This window comes from Prionailurus viverrinus, chromosome B4 (genome assembly GCF_022837055.1).
Source record: "Prionailurus viverrinus isolate Anna chromosome B4, UM_Priviv_1.0, whole genome shotgun sequence".
In the NCBI taxonomy this organism is placed as follows: Eukaryota; Metazoa; Chordata; class Mammalia; order Carnivora; family Felidae; genus Prionailurus; species Prionailurus viverrinus.
In genome coordinates, this window is record NC_062567.1 from 109,683,182 (window position 1) to 109,705,038 (window position 21,857).

A 21,857-nucleotide genomic window follows, 5' to 3' on the forward strand; every position below is an offset into this window, starting at 1 on the left:
TTTGGAAATCCTGGAATCATCACTTTCTGGCTTGAAAACCCCATGAAGCAGAGAAATCAGTTACTACTTGTCCTTGGATCTTCAAGGTAAATATGCCTCTAGTCTGTGTTTGCAGAGTTTTTAATTAAAATGTTTCATGACTTTAATCTTATGCCAAGGTTTTGTGGAGATTTATTTTTCTCATAAAATTTGGATTATACTTTCTGTTTCTCTGTGTTTTCTGTCAGTCATACAATGTGATAATGTTTCTTATTCAGTAGTTTTCCTCATTGTATCTCACTTCTCTATCCCTTATACCTTACCTTTTCCAGAATGGTTTTCATTTTTATCTTTCTCCCTTATTCGTCTTTTCTAAGTTACTAGAGGATAATGATTTTGGTATTTTTGAAAGGAAATGATAAAATTACTTTTTAATTTTTTTCCTAGTAGATTCCATACCACAAGTTAAGGACAAATGCCCATGGACTCACTAACTTCATTATGTTCTTGATAGACTTTTTAGTTTGTTTGTTTGTTTGTTTGTTTGTTTTTTGATAGACTTGATAGACTTTTTAGTATATGCTGGGTAGAATGATTAGAAACTTTAGATTGTTACCAAAGGAAGAGTTATCATTTCTGTCTTCCTCTTTCATGGTGTAATTCCACTGAAATGTCTGAATTGTCATTTAATTTAAACCAAGTGTTGAGCCCTTTGATTCACAAGTTTTCCCTCAACTAAAGAACATCTCAGGGTATATGTACCCTGTGTGCCGAATATGATGACTTAACGGAGCTACACTTGGCTTAGCAGAAGTCAGATGTTCTGAGGAAGATAAATGGAAAGGACAACTTTGCTAAACAGTGGGGCCACTGACAACAGGATACAGTATCAGTATTGGGAATACCAGTTAGAATTGGAAGTGCAATTTCCATTCCATACACTGTGCTGTAACTTTTCAATAATGGCCCTAGCAGTGTAAGTGTTCTCTGTTACTCCTGGTAAAGTCTCCATCCTTGAGGTACTGCGATTCTGTAGGGGGACAGAGGCCTACAAGCTATGTTGGAAAAATTGGGATATTGGCATTAAGGAAAGAGATATAGCCTAGTCAAAAGAATAGAGCAATTTAAAACAAAGAAAGAAACAAGCAAAAAACACACAAAGATTTTGGGATTGCTTGGGGTTACTGAGATGTAGATGATGAAATCTGAAGAGTTAGATCACTGTGTCCTAACAAGCTCAATGTGTACTTTTTTGGGGGTGCGGTCAAATCTGTGTATTTTTGTGTAATGGAGAGAAAGTAAAAGTCCTCTTGTTCCCCTAGATCTTTTAACTTTAGTGAACTAATAACAGGTTACCATACATTCTTTCAATCAAGAAGCATCCAGTGACAATGGGTAGAAGGTTAAATGGGATATAAGCATTCAACATTAAAACACACACACACACACACACACACACACACACACACACTCTTACATATTTAACAATTCCATAAAAAAAAATTTAAAAAAAAAGAGTGCCTGGGTGGCTCAGTTGGTTAAGCATCCAACATTGGCTCAGGTCATGATCTCACGGTTTGTTGAGTTTGAGCCCCACATCAGGCTCTTTGCTGACAGCTCAGAGCCTGCAGCCTGCTTCGGATTCTGTGTCTCCCTCTCTCTCTCTGCCCCTTCCCTACTCGCACTCTGTCTCTGTCTCTCTCAAAAATAAACACTAGGGGCGCCTGGGTGGCGCAGTCAGTTAAGCGTCCGACTTCAGCCAGGTCACGATCTCGTGGTCCGTGAGTTCGAGCCCCGGGTCAGGCTCTGGGCTGATGGCTCAGAGCCTGGAGCCTGTTTCCGATTCTGTGTCTCCCTCTCTCTCTGCCCCTCCCCCGTTCATGCTCTGTCTCTCTCTGTCCCCAAAATAAATAAACGTTGAAAAAAAATTTTTTTTTTAAAATAAATAAAATAAACACTAAAAAAAATTTAAAAAAAGCAATTCCCAAATGCCTGGCATTCTTCATGGGGCTTATAGGTGCTGAGGTGGGAAAAACAAAAGAACAACAACAACAACAACAAAAACAAAAAACACAAGGTTCTCATCCTCATGGGGTTTATGCTAAATGGAGAACACAAATAGGAAATTAATGACATAAATAAGTTTTTCATTACATTCATAAGAGGAGTCATGTAGGAAAAACACAGAAGGCTTTGAAATTACATACTTAATTTAGTCAGCAATGGAAACAGCATATTTAAATCTTTAGAAACATATTTTCCTTATGATCTAGAGTGTTTGGGTGCAGTGGAGGGAGTGAGTAGGTGGGTGGGGAAGGAGGGAGCAGCAGTCTGGTGCCCAGAGCCAAAGGAGGAAACAACTTTGTTCACAATAGGCATCCTTAGCAAAGCCAAAGTACAGTGACATCAGCGTCTACATATTTTCCATGATTTCTAAAAATATAATCAACTCATTAATAGAGAAACACTACAACACACACATTTTTTAAAAAAATTAATGGGTGATTTATGCATTTGGCCATTAGGTTGGGTAGTGCTATTACATTTAGATAATAGTCTCTCTTATTTCCCACACCTTATACTGTTGAGAAAATACTATCCAAAAGAAAGGTCACATACTCTGTCTCAATCCCAATCATTTCTTTCCTGCCCTCCCTTATGATCATTATTAGTCAAAATGTTTGCAACTGCGAACTGTCCTAATTTTTATTTTTAGGTTGTTTGTTTGTTTGTTTTGTTTTGTTTTGTTTTGCTAAGTGCACTATAAAGAGAACATACAATTCTTTTGATGGTCATCGCACCCCTTCAGTTACAGCAATAATTTCCTAGAATGATGGTGCTATTGATTGCCCTACTATAATCTGTGTACCAGAAATGCTTAATACTATCTTGTCATTCATACTCTGTTTAATGGTAAACAGGAGATTTGTAGTCTGTCAAATTTAATGACCAGAAGAACCAATAAAATATGACAAGGTAGACTTCCCCTCTTTAGGAATGGAACAGTTTCATCAGCACAAATGATAGCCTGTCAGAAAATCCCTGTGGTGGTGGAAAAGAAGAAAAATACAATTATATATTTCTAATCAAGAAAAAAAATGTGCATAATGTCCACATGCAGAATAGAATGTTATGATTTAGGAAATCATCATCCCAAAGTCCATTATTTGCTTGATTAGGATTTCTCAAAATTGAATTTTTATGATTCTGATTGGGATTAGAAATCTATAAAACCAAATCTATATAGCCAACCAGGCCAGTCTAAAATCCTTCCATCCACAGACCCACTCCTTTCATATTTTGAATCCCCCAAGATTAGGCTCTATAATGACAGGACAAATGGTGCTGAGGAATGCTGGAGACAGCAGTGGAAGTGAAATCCTTCTCCCTCTTTGCATTGTTGCCCTTCCTTAGACCACACCCTTACCCCCACCCCCACCCCCAGCCCCCACATGTTGATATTGACACCACAACCCCAGCAGCAGTCTTCAACCCAAATCTTCTGCTTAGATCATTGAGTAGTGGTTCTCAAAGTGTGCATGAGAATTACCTGGAGTAACTGGAGAATTTCTATTCTAGAAATTGTGATTCTGTGGTCATATCTAGACCTAGGTGCTGATTTTTTCTTTTCTTTTCTTTTCTTTTCTTTTCTTTTCTTTTCTTTTCTTTTCTTTTCTTTCTTTTCTCTTTTCTTTTCAGTGACTCCTGGTGAGTCTCATGCAGATGGTCAACACCATACTTTATGGTACTCTGCATACATTCTGTAGTTAAATACTAGGTAGCCATTGTCAGCTGCTTGGTTTCATACTCTGTTTCTGCCAGATATGAGCTTGGAGATGATTCTGGCCTCTCACATAAGATCATTGTGAAGATAAAAATGGAAAATTGTATAAGATTTAAAACACCACATGGCATTTCAGGTACTCCAGAGTGTTTGCTAGTATTGTTTTGCTGGTGGTGGTGTTGTAGCTTCACTTATTAGCCACAACTTCAACTTAGCTTAATAATTACAGGGAAATATATTGTAAAGGATCAGAGATGCCCATGGGACCCACAATCCCAGAATACAGTCAAGCGCCATTGATGAAATACTAAAATCACGAGCTGAAAATCCACCAAAGGAGCCTCTGTCTTAATCATTCATGGAGACCACAATGCTTCTCATCCCTATTTCTCTCTGTATGCCTCTCTTTGTTGACTGTCTTTATTTCTTCCAGAGCATGGTGAATCATGGTCATGACACATTTCCTGAGTTTACATTAATTCTCCTATCTGTAAGAAACTAACAAGCCCCATTCAGTCCCATTTTCATATTCCTAGAAGATTCTAATTATAGGCCTGTTGATGACCTACCATTGGTTCAAGTGGCTGTGAAGTGGTATGCAGGCTCTGAAGGGCAAACAACTGCTAGATTCCAGCTGTATGTATAGGGGTAATTCTAAAATAGGGAAAGCTTTGAGCTGGGCAAGTACCTTCCAAAGTATTTGCCTCAGGGCGCTTGGCTCAGTTGGTTGAGCTTCTGACTTTGGGTCAGGTTGTGATCTCATGGTTTAGAGTTTGAGCCCCATGTCAGGCTCTATGCTGATAGCTCAGAGCCTGGAGTCTGCTTCAGATTCTGCACCTCCTCTGCTCTCTCTCTCTCAATCTCTCTCTCTCTCAGAAATAAAATAAACATTAAAAAAAATTTTTTTAAAGTACCTGCCTCAAGGTTTTCCAGTATTAACCACAGTTAGGAGTAATTCAAGATTTCTATAAAATACACCATGAGTTCCATTCAAAGAATTCTCTGGGACATAGCCCAATTATTATGTGGATGTTGCTGGATTTTTGGAAGTTAATATTGAATGATTTATTGTTGGATGAAATCTAAGTCAAGTGGTCATAGGTAAACTTGTGAAGGAAACAAATTTATCATCAGTGGTCTATCTCCCCTAGATGAACTTTTGTGCCTATTTTTTTTCCTGATGAGTCATGTTTTTGTTTGCCTGTTTTAAAGAAAAGGGGTAACACTTGGCTTGTATCTTAATGTGTTACCCTCAGTGATATTCACATTTAAGAGCGCCACAGATTATGAGTACAAACCTTAACGAAAAGAAATGAGTCAACAATAATGGCAAATTCAGGCAACTGTGGGAAAGCTATTTTGAGTACTGAGCCTTTTTGCCACCCCTCAAATGATACTGAGGAGATAAACTACCAAGTACTATGTTTTTGGTTAGCTCTGCCTATTAGTGGAATTCAGTTTATTTACAGAGTGCAGACCGTTTGTAGTTGAACCCAATCACTGAGTCATAGCAATGTTATCCTTAGTATAGGGTTACCAAAGTTGCATCCTTAGTATAGCATGGATCTTTGCCATATTCCTGACCCACATTTGAACTTCAATTTTGGCACTGAACCAGGTGGTGATGGTCACAGAACAAAGCCCATCAACTCTGGTGTGACTGCTATTTCACGGTTTCCTCTAAAGCAACAATTCTCTGGATGTGAATGGACTGAACAACTCGATATTTTATTTAACCATACAACTTAAGCATCTATTTGTTTTAAACATTTTCATATTTTAAACATCTTATGTGATATTTATCTAAGTAAACATTTAAAAAGGAAATATATATTGGCATTAAAAAAAGCTATTGCTTTTTTACTTGTCACTTATTACCACTATGCTTTAGGGTATAACTATCCATTTGAGCCATATGAAATTGCTGATATTTGACCATTTTGACCTACATAATGGCTATTTCATTTGGTTCAATCTAAATACTTACAATACCTACTCTGGAAGGAAAGTATCAGCAAGATATCCATATTATATTAAATTAGAAAAAAAAAGATATAATATTGAGCTTCTAGTGCAAGCCCAAAAATATTTTTTAAATTATAATTAAGAATAGAAAAATGGTAAGAAGGAAGTATTAAAATTGATCAGTGGATGCCTTTGAATAATAAATAAGAGGATGGGATATTTTATTTACTGTTCTTATATGGTACATATGTATTACATTTATTTAATAACTTACTGTTTTGTGGTTATTGAAATAGCATATGTTGTTTTTGGAAATCTTGGAAAATAGGAAAATGATAAAGAAGAAAACTATGCTGAGATTTTGTGATGGCTTTTTACCAACTCCCTTCTTATTAAAAAGAGCATTGTTGGGACATCTGGGTGGCTCAGTCAGTTAAGCAGCTAACTCTTGATTTTGGCTCAGGTCATGATCTCATTGTTCGTGGGTTTGAGCCCTGCATCAGGCTCCATGATGACAGTACAGAGCCTGCTTGGGATTCTCTCTCCTTCTGTCTCTGCTGCCCCCCCCACTTGTGCACGTGTGCTTTTTCTCATAATATATAAATAAATAAAAAGCATTGCTGATATAAATTTATATCTGTTATTTTCTTATTGATGAAGATAAGAATTTTTAGATGTGTTTATTGGTCATTTGTGTTAATAGATCCTTGATCCTTTTTTCTATTATTTTTGGAGCCTGGATTCACTGCTGCTTCCAAGAATAACCTGAGTGTTAGAGGCAGGGAGGATCTTTGATCTGCTTTTGGCCAAAACTTCTTTTTGAAGCTACCAATTGAATGTATATTGTTCTGTGATAATGTATTATATGATCTTATGTAATTTATCCATGTGTATATAAATCTGGGAATTCGTATGTCAGTATCTCAAACTATTTTTATCTATCATCCTCATAAGAAGCTTTGGTAAGACATTATTTTTCTTCACTATCTCCACCTCTATTAGTCCTCAAAGGCTTCTGTATCAGAATACCAGAGATTGGGTGGCTTATAAACAACAGAAATTTATTTCTTACAGTTTTGGAGGCTGAGAATTCTAAGGTCAAGTCACCACAGATTTGGTGCCTGGTGAGGGTCTATTTCCTGGTTCATAGATCACTGTAATCTCACATTGTAGAAGGGCAAGGGGGCTCTCTAGGGTCTCTTTCAGTAAGAGCACTAATCCCATTCACAGGGACTTCACCCAAATGATCTAATTACCTCTTAATGGCCCCACCTTCAAATATTCCCTATAGGGATTGGGAACTTCATCATATGAATTTTGGGAGGACATAAACATTTAGTCTGTAGCACCACCCAATAAAGTTAGCACCGGTTATGCTTTATATCTATGTTCTTATGTACTGTGTGTATATCTGTGCTTTACATGTAAAAAGACTAAGATTTTTTTCAGCCCCAAAGAACTAAGTTTTACTTCCTTGAGGGAGATATTGCTCCCACTGAGAATGTATGATATAATATACTTTTGCTGAACTCAAAACCCCTCATTTGTGAAATACCTTCAGTGGACTGTTGAATTCGTTCTTGTATTTGTTTAGCTTCCATTTAAAGGAATTTAAAATGCATTGATATAGGAAACCCAGGTATTCTTCTTTTTTTTTTTTTTTAGTTTTTTTAATGTTTGTTTACTTTTTAGAGAGAGAGAGCCAGAGTATGAGCAGGGAGGGGCAGAGAGAGAAGGAGACCCAGAATCCAAAGCAGGCTCCAGGCTCTAAGCTTCTAAGCTGTCAGGTCAGAGCCTGATGCAGGTCTTGAACTCATGAACTGGGAGATCATGACCTGAGCTGAAGTTGGTTGCTCAACCAACTGAGCCACTAGGTGCCCCTGAAACCCAAGTATTCTGAGTAGTATCCATACAGTTCCAGTGGTGTATATCTTTAAATTTACAAATGCCAGGGCAAACTAATTTCCCACGTTCTGTGCCTCTCTTCTCTTCAAGGCCAGGAATATTTAAATTTGCTCCCGTGTTCCTAAAACCAATCCTAGCCTCAAGCAAATTTTTACATCAACATCTTATGGCTCAGCATGGAATCACATGTGCTACTCTTTTAACTCTCCTGCAGTGTTCCAGTTTTGGTTGCTGGGTCATTGCTTTGTTCCAGGTCTGTTGGGTACTGGTCTTATTCTGTTACTCCCTTAGTCATTTTGCTTGAGTCTAGATACTGTGGTCATCATTCTCTTTTCTCCATTTATGTCCTACATTGTCCTTGCTATTGTTTTCTTCCTTCTTTTCATCTCTATCTGCACTGTATCACTTCTGTCTCTACCATTGCCCCTAAATTGGATGCCTGCCCCGGATTTCTAACCCCACAATAATAACATGTTGGAATCAAAATGATGTTTATAATTATAGTGATGATAATTAGTTAGTGTTGTAGCTATTGTGTTGTGGTGCCTTAAAAAAGTCAGAGGGAAATACAGGTATCTCAGTGATCTTTTGCACCTTAAATGCAAAGCTAACTAACTCATAAGAATGCAATGCACAAGTTTTTGTGTATCTACCCAAATATATTCTACCTGGTATATTGGCATTGGCTGTGAAAAACTTAACAAATGATCATAAAAATTTCCTAAAACTTACTTGTGCTATTTCCTTAAAGGATTAACTTAATATTTGTGTAAGAAAATTGAATTGACTAGATCTTTTAGGTGGGGGAACCATGATGCAGCTGACAAATGAAGAAATACCTCAAAGATTTGAGGAAAGACTAGCTTATTTGTCTCTGTAGCATCTAAGTTGAGTTCTAAATCTCAGATAACTTTTCTAATAAAAAGTTAGTGCTTAAAAACATTTATTGAATTAATGCATACTTTGAAATTTTGTCTTCTACCTATTAGGTCAATCCTTGTTTCCCTCTTGATTTAACCTAGTATAAAAATGAATGAAATCATGAAGACCACTTGTGAACATAAAAAATATTTTTAAAAAAATCTAATAAAATCATGTAACCAATCAAGCAACAGCTTGAAATGTGGTGCTGTATTGCCTATATTTTTGTTCATATCACTCTTTGATGTGGATTTTAAAGTTGGTGAAGGGTTTTGTCTGATAATGGTAGTGTGGTTGGGGAAATGTAGGGGAGGACATTTTGTGTTGTTAAGTCAGGAAGTAAATCATTTCTCTCTTCATATGAAACCTTATCTTCTGAAATTTGTTCATCAGTGTTTGCTTTTATAGCTTCCTTGATCAAATGGACATAAATTGTTACTGGTATCTTGATTCTTCATATCGCCATGATATAAAGTATAGTGGAAAAGTAGCTTCTTTATTTATTTTGAGAGACAGAGAGAGAGAGAGCAGGAGGAGGGGCAGAGAGAGAGAGAGAGAGAGGGAGAGAGAGAGAGAGAGAGAGAGAGAATCCTAAGCAGGCTCCACAATGTCAGCACAAAGACCACCACAGGGCTCGAACTCATGAACTATGAGATCATGACCTGAGCCAAAATCAAGAGTCGGATGCTTAACCAACTGAGCCACCCAGGAGCACTGCAAAAGCAGCTTCTGATCATTTTTTCTTGAATAAAGAACTCTGCAGCTGTGATTCATAGAAACACATCTAAGCACATTACTCTTCTCTGTTACCAAGACCAGATCACTCTTCCTGAAATAATGAAAATGATGCCTTTGTTTTATGAGGTGATCTTCCTCTAGATTGAAGCAACTATGTGAACTCAAGGTAGATGATAATGAATTTATGGGTTATGAATCCCTAAAGAATTGTTAAGGGATATAGTATACTTAGGTCTGTCCTTAATCTTTGGGGAATCTTAAAAGTAGAATATATTATAATGTAAAGGAACTATTCATGTTTATGTTACCTTCCTGAATTTAACCTCTTCCATAGGGACCTATTTCACCTATAAACATCTGTTTCTATTATCTGCAGTCTTTAAGTAGGCAGGCTGACTGATTCTATCTGTGCTTTACTAGTTATGGCATGTATCAGATCCAAGAGTTATTAATTTCTATACTATGACTGAGTATGAGTCCATAGATCATAGTTCTTCTGTAATAAAATATTATTAGTTAATTAAAATTAATGTAAGGGGCACCTGGGTGGCGCAGTCGGTTAAGCGTCCGACTTCAGCCAGGTCACGATCTCGCCGTCCCTGAGTTCGAGACCCGCGTCAGGCTCTGGGCTGATGGCTTGGAGCCTGGAGCCTGTTTCCGATTCTGTGTCTCCCTCTCTCTCTGCCCCTCCCCTGTTCATGCTCTGTCTCTCTCTCTGTCCCAAAAATAAATAAACGTTGAAAAAAAAATTAAAAAAAATAAATAAAACTAATGTAAAATAGTTCTTTGTAATAAAAATATATGGAGAATATCAGCTGAGATCAGATGAATGAATGAGGTATCAAGAGAAATTATGAGGGTCCTGACACAATGAACAAGTAGAAGAATGAAAGCAGGAACTTAATCGTATACATTGCCCTAACCTAGTAATGTATAGAGATACTGACACATAGTACATGATCAATTAATAAATATCTGGTGTGCAGGGAAAATCAAATATGCTAGATGAATGAGACCATGCGATCCATACAAGATCTGGGAAGACAAAATTATTTTCTTGAGACACTTTGAATGGATTCGTAGTTTTTGCAACTAACAGAGACTTCTAAAAATAATGCATCAAACACTGTCCCAATATATTAAGGAAAATTGGTTATCTGACTGCATCAAAGAGGAATAAATTTGCAAAATATGTTTTTTCAAATAAAGAACTCAGTGGCTATGTTAAGCAGAATATGCATAAAAAAATTAAATGAGCTTGAAAACAATTTTGAGAAATTCTTCAGGAAAGAGTCAGAAAGACACAGAGAAAAAGGTTGAGACAGAAGTTAAAATATGGTGAATGGATGTAGAAGAGTCAGAATATATTTAGTAGGAGCCTCAGAAGGAAAGAAGAAAAAAAATCACATGTATAAAAAAATCTGAATAAATAATGGGCAAGTATTTCTGAGAAGTACAGAGAGACACGAAACTTCAGATTGAGAGGGATCAAAGTGCCAGGGAGGATTAGTTAGTAAACTCACTCCTAGCTCCATTAAGATTAAATTTAAGGGTAACAAAGACAAAAAAAGTCAAATGAATCAAGAATCAGTTTGACAACTCAGTTCTCATTAGTAACACTGGATACAAGAAAATAATGGAGCATGTTCTTCAGAGTTTTAAAGAAAAAAGATTGCAATTTTCTACAAAACTAGTTATTTAAATGTGAAAGAAAATAAAGACACTTTCAGGCATATAAGATGTCCAGAAGTATCAGTCTGGTCTACCCCAGGAAAGCAGAGCTGCATGCAGGTAGTTTATTTGGGGTAATGAATGACCCAGGGGAGAGGAGGAGATTGGTGAGAGAGAAATGGGAATACAGGGAAAGCAAATACAAGGGTACATTCTAGTATTGGTCAAGACCGTGGGCAAGTGGGCTGGATCTCAGCAGGACCCTCAGAAAATCTGTGCAGATTACACTTTGGAATTGCTCACTTAGGGTTGGTTGAAGGACTTTTCTCTCTTAATAAAAAGTGATTAGCCACTGGAGTGTTAAGTCTCTGTCACCTTTAGGCTGCACATGCAGATATGCCAGTGAGTATATGAATGCATTTCACACTGTGATGTCAAAGAAACCTTGAGGCAGAAAGTGAGAGATATGTAGTGTAGTTGAGATAAGCTACTACTTAGTTTTAACTGTAAATTGTTTTTTCTGTGATGATTGAGACGGGAAGTACATTGAGAAGATGTTATGAGGCATTTAGTTCTAAATCTTGCCAAACATAGGTTCTGCTAGACAGAACTCTTGAAGGGTGTACTCCAGTATGAAGAATTAATTCAGGAGGATTTAGTCTCTTACTTTATCTATTGCAATTTCTTCTTGCACAACACTCCAGACATATTGGCTCCTTGTCATCTCTCATATTTCCTCTTCCCTCAAATATCTCAGTGCCTTACTCCCTCCTTTTCTTCAGATTTCTGGTCAAATGTCACATTCTTGGGAAGGCTGATCACCCTATTAAAATAATAATATCTCTTCCCCTCAACATGCCATAATCACCTTTTCTTGCTTTATTTATTCCTATAGCTACAGTTAGTCCTGAAATACTGTACATTTCTGAATTTATTTCTTTAATTTTTTTCTAAAACAGTCATCAGCATGTGTCAGCAAATATTTGTTGAAAAATGAGTGAATATGTGTAAAGACTATAAGACCAGCAAAAGAAAATTTATCTGTATGATGGAATGTAGGCAAGGATAAACAAAAAAAATAAAACATAGTAAATTAAAAAAATATATATGAAGCAAACGCTTGCAAAAATAAGCACTAATACAAGAATGATACAATAAATATAAATGAGTTAGAATTATTGAATAAATGAAAAAGACCCAAATATTGGATTAAATATGATTAAACATTATACCTTTATAAGAAACCCATTTCTTTTTTTAATGTTTATTTATTTCTGAGAGAGAGAGAGAGAGAGAGAGAGAGAGAGAGAGAGAGAGAGAGAGAAGGAGGGGCAGAAAGAAAGGGAGACAGGGAATCTGAAGCAGGCTCTGCACTAACAGTGCAGAGCCTAATGTGGGGCTCCAACTCATGAACTGTGAGATCATGACCTGAGCTGAAATCAGAAGTCGGATGCTCAACTGAGCCACTCAGGTGCTCTATAAGAAACCCATTTAAAACAAAAGAACTCTCAAACATTGAACATAAATTGGTAGAAAATGATACACTAGAAAAATGAATAACTAGTAAGCCACTATAGCAATTTTAACATCTAAAAATTGAATTTAAGTATAGAGGTCCCTGTGTGGCTCAGTTGGTTAAAGGTCTGACATGGTCTCAGGTCATGATCTCATGGTTCATGAAATTAAGCCCTGCATTGGGCTCTGCACTGATGGTGCAAAACCTGCTTAGGATTCTCTCTCTCCCTCTCTCTGCCCCTCCCCCCTCTTTCAAAATAAATAAATAAACTTAAAAAAATTAAAAAATAAAAATTGAACTTACATATAAAAATGACTATGGAAAAATAGTCATAACCATTATTAGGAACACTATAAACTCCAACTATGTAAAACAACTGACAGAACTTACCTATAATTTTTTCCTCCTGTGTTATTTTATCAAATAGAGCAACCAGAGCAGTGTTAGTTTTAAACATCTTTATATTTTTTCTGACTTTTATTGGAATGCATTAACACCTGGAAAGCATGTACCCTGGGATCACTGGGGGAAAATAATATGGTTAGCTATATTTGATAACTCTGATTTTTCATTAAGCATGAAACTTTAAGATGCATTAACTTATTAAAAGAATAAATAGAAAATTTAATTAAGAAATGTTTAATAACCTCTCTCAAAAAACAAAAACAAGGGGGGTTGCCTGGGTGGCTCAGTCAAATATCTTACTCTTGATTTTGGCTCAGGTCATGATCTCATGATCATGGGATCAAGCCCTGCATCCAGCTCTACACTGGACATGGAACCTGCTTAAGATTCTCTCTCTCTCTCTCTCTCTCTCTCTCTCTCTCTCTCTCTCTCTCTCTTTCTCTCTCTCTCTCTCCCTTTCTCTCTCTCTCTCTCCCTTTGCCCCTCTTCCCTGCTCCCACTCCCTCTCTTTCTCTTTCTCAAAAAAGGAATATGTTTATATGTTTATATATATGTTTATATATTCTCTCAAAAAAGGAATATGTTTATGTTTAATAATCTATTGAATCACATTTTTAACATTTTGACTTATTAATAATTATTCTAATATTGAAACATTTTTTAAAATTTCATATTTACTATATTTGTTCACAGTGTAATACTCTTGTAATGTGTTGATGGATTTGAGGTGCTAATATTTTATCATTGTATGTATATGTGAGATTTGGCTCTAATTTTTTGGAGATATGTTATGGACTGACTGTTTTATGTCTCTCAAAATTCATTTATGTTGAAATCCAACTGTATGATGCTGATATTAGGAGGTGGGGCCTTTACAAGGTAATTACCTTATGATGGTGGAGACAACATGAGTGAGATTAGTGTCCTTATGAGTAGAGACATGAGAGAGATTTTGCCTCCCATCACGTAAGGATACAAAGAGAAAAGAGCCAATCAGGAAAAGTGCTCTTGCTGGACATCAGATCTGTCTATGCCTTGTTCCTGGACTTCCCAGCTCCAGAACTCTAAGAAATAAATGTTGTTTAAGCCACCTGCTTCATGGTATCTTTGTTATAGCAGCCTGAATTGACTAAGACAAGGGTAGCTATTTTTGTCAGATTTGGAATCCATGAATATGTTAATGTCATAAAATTAAATTGGGTAGCTTTCCATTTTTCTCAGGTTTAAGCATTGGAAAAAAAAACAACACACACAATCTTTAAATCATGCAGGCCCCAAGCCTTTTTGAAAATAGTTTTCGACAGCAATCCTAATTTTATATTTGGATCAATTACATTCCTTAGAAAATTGTCTATTATAGTCACAGTTTAAAAATAAAAATTTCATATAATATTGTCCTCAGTTCAAAATCCCCCTTTATTCATACTTATACTATTTCAGAAATATTTCAGAAAGTAAGTTGATAGTATCTGAGTTACATATTGGAAGATGAGTAGGATCTGTGAGGGGGGAAATGAAAATGTTTTACATTTACAACATCTCTTTTTCATCAGAAATTCAACACATTTTTTATTTTATTTTATTTTATTTTATTTTATTTTATTTTATTTTATTTTTTAATGTTTATTTCTGAGACAGAGACAGAGCATGAGTGGGGGAGGGGTAGAGAGAGAGGGACACACAGAATCAGAAGCAGGCTCCAGGCTCTGAGCTGTCAGAACAGATCCTGACATGGGGCTTGAACTCACAAACCGTGAGATCATGACCCGAGTAAAAGTCGGTCACTCAACTGACTGAGCCACTCAGGCGCCCCAACACATTTTAAAAAGACTAAAAAAACAAAACAAAATAAAAACTCAATTTAATTAAATTCTGTTTAAAGAATTAAATCTCTTTGGGGGCAATACATGTTCTCCAGTAAGAATGCCTCCGGATGTTTGGGAAATGTATATTTTCATACTGCTTTTTGTTTTAGGCAGAATCTGGTACCTAATCACCCTAAACTGTGAATATATTTTCTTAATTGACATAAGAGTTTTTACAGATGTGATTAAGTAAAGGACCTTCGGATGGAAAGATTATCTTAGATTATCTAGATGAGCCTTATTTCATCACGAATCCTTCAAAGAGAAGAAAGGTAGAAGAGTAGGTCAAGAGATGTGAAGTAAGAACGATTTGATCCACTGTTACCAGCTTTGAAGATGAAGGAAAGTGGCCTGAGCCAAAGAATGTGGGCTATCTCTAGAAGCTGGAAATTGCCCTTAGCTAACTAGCAAGAAAACAGGGACCTCAGTCATACAACTGCAAGGAAATAGATTTTCCTCTAGGGCCTCCAAAAAAGGAATGCAGCCATACTGAAATCTTGATTTTAGCTCAGTGAGACCCATGTTGGATTTCTGACCTAGAGAATTGTTAGATAATACATTTGTTTTAACTGACCAGATTGTGGTAGTTTGTTACAGCAGCAATAGAAAGCTAGCATACCTTTAATCAGAATAAAACTTAGTTATGATTCACATAGAAAGCTATGCTGTTTTTTAAGTAAAAGTTTTAGGACGGACACACACACACACACACACACACACACACACACACACAAATGCACCTTGGTTTCTCTTTTCACTTGTTTCATCTAAATCAGCATTTATTGCAATGGGTATTTAATCAATTCTCATCAAAGCAGACCTTTGAAAATCTATATATGGTGCCTCAAATAATATTTGGCCATCATTGTTTCTTTAGAGTTGTTTCTTACACTGAACAGTCAATATAAAATATTCTGCTAAATAAGAACACTATATATATATTTTTTTTTTAATGTTCTTAATGTTTATTTATTTCTGAGAAAGAGACAGAGCGTGAGCAGGGGAGGGGCAGAGAGGAGGAGACATAGAATCCAAAGCAGTCAGCGCAGAGCCTGACATGAGGCTTGAACCCATGAACTGTGAGATCAGGACCCCGAGCCAAAGTCAGAGGCTTAACCAACTGAACCACCCAGGCACCCCAAGAACACTATATGTTAGTTCAGTTATATCAAGAAAACACTTAGAATTTGTGTATTTTATGTTTTAAATTTCCTGTCTTGTTAGATTTCATAAATAATGAAATATCTTTAGAGTTCTCCTGTTCCACAATTTGACATATGTTCTTCTAGATTATCTATTTTTCTTGAAATCCTAATCTTTCTCCTTAATCTCCATGTAGCATAAATGATGTGCTGTGTTGGGTTAGTGGTTCCAGTTCTTTATGTAATAGCATCTTTACTCATTTTTACTGGGTAGCTAAGATAGATGGTATGTAGTTACATCCTGACCGACTCTAAGCCAAGAATGGGTGATGGCCAAGTGAGACCAAAGAAGACAGGTTTATTGGGGGATGGTATGTACAGTGAGTCCAGGAATGGCAGGCTGCACAAAACATCTACTGCTGGGATCTACATGCAGCAAGCTTTTCTAGTGTAGCAACTTCGCCTAGCAACCATCTGTATCCTCTCCCTCCTTGCTTGGCCAGCATTCCAAGGAGATCAAGGCCTACCATCCACACATTCTTCATTACAGGGGAGATGCTATGGGTTGGCTACTCCTGTAGCCCTTGTCCTTGAACAATGAACAATAATTTTTTTCTACATATTCTGTTTGATGGGAATATGCAAGGAGGACAGGATCTTTACATTCTCAAGATAGTGATGAATAGGAACATTCAGGGTGAGCTTGCACAAACCAGCCTTCCAGCACATTTTATACAATGGGGAGAGTTAAAAATCTGTCAAGATTAATAAATGGAGTTTGTGAAGCTATAGTTACCTGCAATAGTGAGCATGTCATGCCAAATTCATTATTTCCAAATCAGAATTTAAAAGCCTGGTTACTGTGGTAATTGTTTTGGCACATCATCTTACCTTCCCATTTTTTAAGAAAAAAATTGATGCTGCTTAAATTAGTATTTGGCCGTTTCAATATATAGGAGTCAGATGAAATGAAACCACAGTCACTGAAAAGAACTGGAGTCAAACGTTGCCTTAAAGTAAAAAAAAATCATATATATATATATATATATATATATATATATATATACACCTCTTCTAATGTTCAATGAAAACCTCATTTGAAATAATTGTTACAGCATGCTATTAAAATTCTGCTTCAATCAAACTTTCTGCCAAATTACTTTGGAAAAGTCCTGAGCTTTGGGGAGCTGTTTGGTACAGGTGGGATCTGACCTAGCTAACCTGATCAAATTTGATACTTGTAGATCTCACAATATTTTGGATTCTCTGGATCTTTAGGATTCTGAATGGTTTGGTGTAGGCTTCTAAGTTATCCCAGTCTGGATTTAAGTTCATTGAATTCAGCCTGTAAGGAAGATAAGTCACATATTTAGTTGTGCTCTGTTACCCATTTTAAATTTTGTGACCACATATGCTAATTTGCCTACAGTAGCCACAGTCTAAAAAAAGAAAATAAAATCAGTCTCCTTCTTAGCCTATATGTCCTAGTCATTTTTCTGAAGTTTAAGTGTACCTTATCTGCAGGTGTTAATGACATTCTCCAAATTCTGTGGGGAATCAAGCTAAGAAAGGAGCTCTGATATGATATATGTTACTGTGGGTCATGATCAAGCTCACTGATAAGGAATAGAATTGCTTAGACTACCTACCGTTCCTATTCCTCCTTAGAATCTGATGCTTTGACATTATTCTGTTCTTGTATTTGTCTTCAAGAGAGAAAGAAAGAGATTCCTTCTTTTTCTATCTCTTAATACTCTTCAGTTAGAGTTGTAAGAGAGTTTATTGTGTTACTTTCCCTGTCCTGGAAAGACCAACGTGTGGATAATTTAGGTTTTAGGAAATGCCTTTTTCTTCTCCTTTTTTTTTCCTCCCATTGGGATTGCCTTCCTTCTGTGCTTCTCTTAACATCTATGAAGAGCTGGAAAGCCAAGATAAGGGGCTGGTTTAGGGGGGAAAAAAGAATTTCCTTAGTCTAGGTTTTTCAAAAGTACTATATCCATGGGTTCACTGAAGCTAGGGGTTTCACATTATAGGAATAAATAGTGTGCATTTGCTTTTGAATAGCTCCCTGCTGAATTTGAACAGTAGAGTATAGATGTAGACAGTACTATCTCAGCATGACTAAGAAGAGGAAAATTAAATTTTCATCCTAAATATTATAAATGTAACAAACACTTTGGCACTTAACTACAGCTGAACTTATAGAAGATCAAATATCTGGAGAAAACATACTTCTAGGTTTTTTTTAAGATTTCAACTGTTTTGACACTATAGATTTCTTAAAGAAAGTCATTCATTTCTTATTCATTTCTTATAGATCAGTGATATAACTACAAGGTTAATCTGTACTATCTTAATATTCTTTTTTTCTAAATTTGTTTTCTTTCCCATGGTACATATAACAAATGGTGTATGTAACTCACAGTCAACTCTGGAGAAACTGGAAAATTGATGACATCCCTGTTAGCTTTTCTCTACCCATCTAAAGATCTGGTATTCTCATGATATTCTACATGATGCAACATCTCCCAGTGAAGTCTTTACAGTATGGTAACCCATGTGGAATTAAGGCACAGACGTGGATGGTGGCAGATATTATGTAAATGAACCAAGCAGGTGGCCATTTTCTCCATGTTATGAACACCACTCATTTTGTATATGAAAACAGAAATGTACTGAATGTTATTAAGCTCTTTGTTTTGCTTAAAATAATGCAACCTTTTTACTATGAAAATCAGTTCTCTCTGATGGAATTTTAGTGTTCCAGGTGAGCTCAGAGTTTTTAGAAGTTAAAAGTTATTTTGTTCATCTTTGTACAAATTATTTACTGAATATGTGTAATTTCCTCTAATTTCTTTTCATTTCCAATATTTAATGGCTGCATGGTTTGTATGTTTCAGAAAAAAAGAGAGCTCAGAAGTAGAACGGCAGAAGAAAATGCCAGTGTAATTTTTTCTGTTTACCAAAAGCAGTCTTCCTAAAATATCTTCCTCAAATACCTGACAAGTAGCACCAAAAAAATTTCCTGCTTAATTGCTTGTCAGTTTCCATGTATTTATCTTGAACCTGAACTGATTTTTCTACAGAAATAATCCCGAGCTTATCAGTAACTGCTAATGGATTTTTTTTTGTTTTGTTTTAATGTGGTGAGAAAGCATTTCGTTCAAATTGAAGCCTTATGTTCAGCAATGGCTCATCATCGTGAGACAATATTTGTGTGTAACCCACTGTGCTGGCCAGTGCAATTCTTCTGTGTGTGTGTGTGATCCAGGGATAATAAAGGGAGGAGGGGATGGTTGTTGCTCTAGAGGAAGAATGGAAAGAGGAAGGCTATATCAATTTGAGATTTAGAGAAAATAAGAGTTTAGGCTTAATGACTAAAATCCAAGACTGGAACCTGGCAATTATGAGCTGGAAGGTGTTCATGCAATTTATGAGTAACCCTATTTTTGGCTGAAACATAATTCAAAGGAATCACTCACCGCTTGAAAGAAAGCCCAGGTAAATTGGCACAGTCACTAAAAAACAACATTTCTATAGCGCTTCCAACAGCTCTTTATTATGAAAGGAATATAAGTGGAAAATCACCCTCACTTGGGGCTTCAAAGATAGCCACCTACAGGCATTTTACTTTCTTAGTGTTAAAAAGATGAAATCATAGTCCTTTTAAAATTTTTCCTATAAGATTTGTTAAAGAATATCTTAATATCTTGTATTTTCCTTATGGATTAACTATTTCTAACCTCTGCTTAAACAGAATTTTCATGTAAAAAAAATTCTGAAGGTCACAATACAGCTGCTCTAACTCTGCAATTCTTTAAAATTCAGCAAGAAGCTGTTTGAATTGAAACATCATGCCTTTGGTTCCTGCTAAGCATCTCTCTGACATGCGAAGTAATCAAGACCTTCTGGTGAAACCAGTTCCCTCATCAGGGTTCAGCATGATTGATGGTGATGTAAGGCTGCATTGCTCATGGAATTTCAAGGAGCTATGGCATGTTTATGCTGAAAGGTAAAGGAGAAAGGTCACTCTAATCCCATAAGAATCTGACTCCCAGCACGGGTAGTGTTGGGGACATAAAACTGGTATTTGATAACTTTTTATTAAAGCAATAAATGAATGAATCTATGAGGGGATGAATAAGTTAACAAATATAGAAGTGTTGCAGGCCCATATATTCTTAATCCCAGTCAGGTGTCTTTAGAATGGGTAAAGACACAGTTAATCTTGAGACACAGTTATTCCTGAGACACAGTTAATCTATCAGGATACTCATTTTAATCAAAGCAATTTTGGAATGTTACTTCTTAATACAGTTCTCCACGCAGCCACTACTAATCAATCAGAGTTGGCAAAAGAAAGTCAAATGTTAATTTTTGAAGGTCTAAACAAATTAGGACAATCCCAACACTATTAGTTAAAAATAAAGAGCCTCCTATTGTTTTACCTTTCAGTAGTATATTTTGTAGTAGCCATTTGTTCTACTCATTATTTACTCAAATTGTCAAAAGGTGGCTGGAAATTTCTATTGGAGTTTATGTTTATTGAGAAACAATCATGTACCAAGAGGAATATTAGATACTGTTGTCTTTGTCTTACGTCTTTAACTGGAAATCACATAGGAATCACCTGAGAATCTTGTTAAAATGCAGGTTCAGATTCAGTAGATCTGAGGAAGGAAATAAGCGTCTGAATTTCTAACAAGATCCTTGTCAGATGACCCCAATCTTGCTGGTTGGCCCTCAGACCACTTTACTTTCAGTAGTAAGAGCAAATAATGTACTCTCAACCTTAGCTGTACATTGAAATTATTGGGAGCTTTAAAAAATTGAGACCTGGTTCCTTCCTCAGAAATTCTGATTTAATGGGACTATGGCACGGACATTTGTATATTTATAAACTCCTCAGGTAATTGTAATATGAAGGCAAAGTTTGGAATCACCCCTTCAAGCTATGTAAGCTCTGCATCTGGTACTTAATTCAGGCTAATGATAAAAATTAATTCATTTCATGGAACTCACTTCAAAACACACTTTACTCCCTCCCAGTCCTCACCAATTTGTTTTTGGCCCTTTACTTCACTCTTGTCTATGATCTTTGTCTTAATTTGTGCTCATGGTCTCCCATTTGATTTTTCTTGTAATCAAGCCTAGATTTTTCTCAAAATATTTTGGCCTAGCTTGTTCTTTTCCTCTTAGGGTTCTTAGCTTTTATCTAATACAAATCCTTTGCTTTCCATTTTGGTCCCATGATAAATGGTAGGTACATACCATGGTTTTATCAGTTGTAAAACTGTAAGGAGGTCAGAGACCTTTCTTAGAAACAATACTAATTTTACAGATAAGGAAACAGATCTGGAGCTTATATGCCTTGTGAATAATATCCTTAAAATTAGCAGCAGAGCTGAACATGGAACTGAGGACACATAGCTCCCAATTTGGACTTTTTTCTTTCTTTCTTTCTTTCTTTCTTTCTTTCTTTCTTTCTTTCTTTCTTTCTTTCTTTCAATTTAATTTTCTAGAGCAGCTTTAGGTTCACAGCAAAGTTGAAAAGAAGGTGCAGGGATTTCCTCTATTTCCCCTTCTTCCACACATGCGTAACCTCTCCCATTTCACCATCCCTCTTCAGAGTGGTACACTTGTTGCAATTGACGAACCTATATCAACACATCACAATCAAAGTCCATAGTTTCTTTTTTTTTTTTTTTAATTTTTTTTTTCAACGTTTATTTATTTTTGGGACAGAGAGAGACAGAGCATGAACGGGGGAGGGGCAGAGAGAGAGGGAGACACAGAATCGGAAACAGGCTCCAGGCTCCCAGCCATCAGCCCAGAGCCTGACGCGGGGCTCGAACTCACGGACCGCGAGATCGTGACCTGGCTGAAGTCGGACGCTTAACCGACTGCGCCACCCAGGCGCCCCATCAAAGTCCATAGTTTCTATTACAGTTTACTCTTGGTGTTAC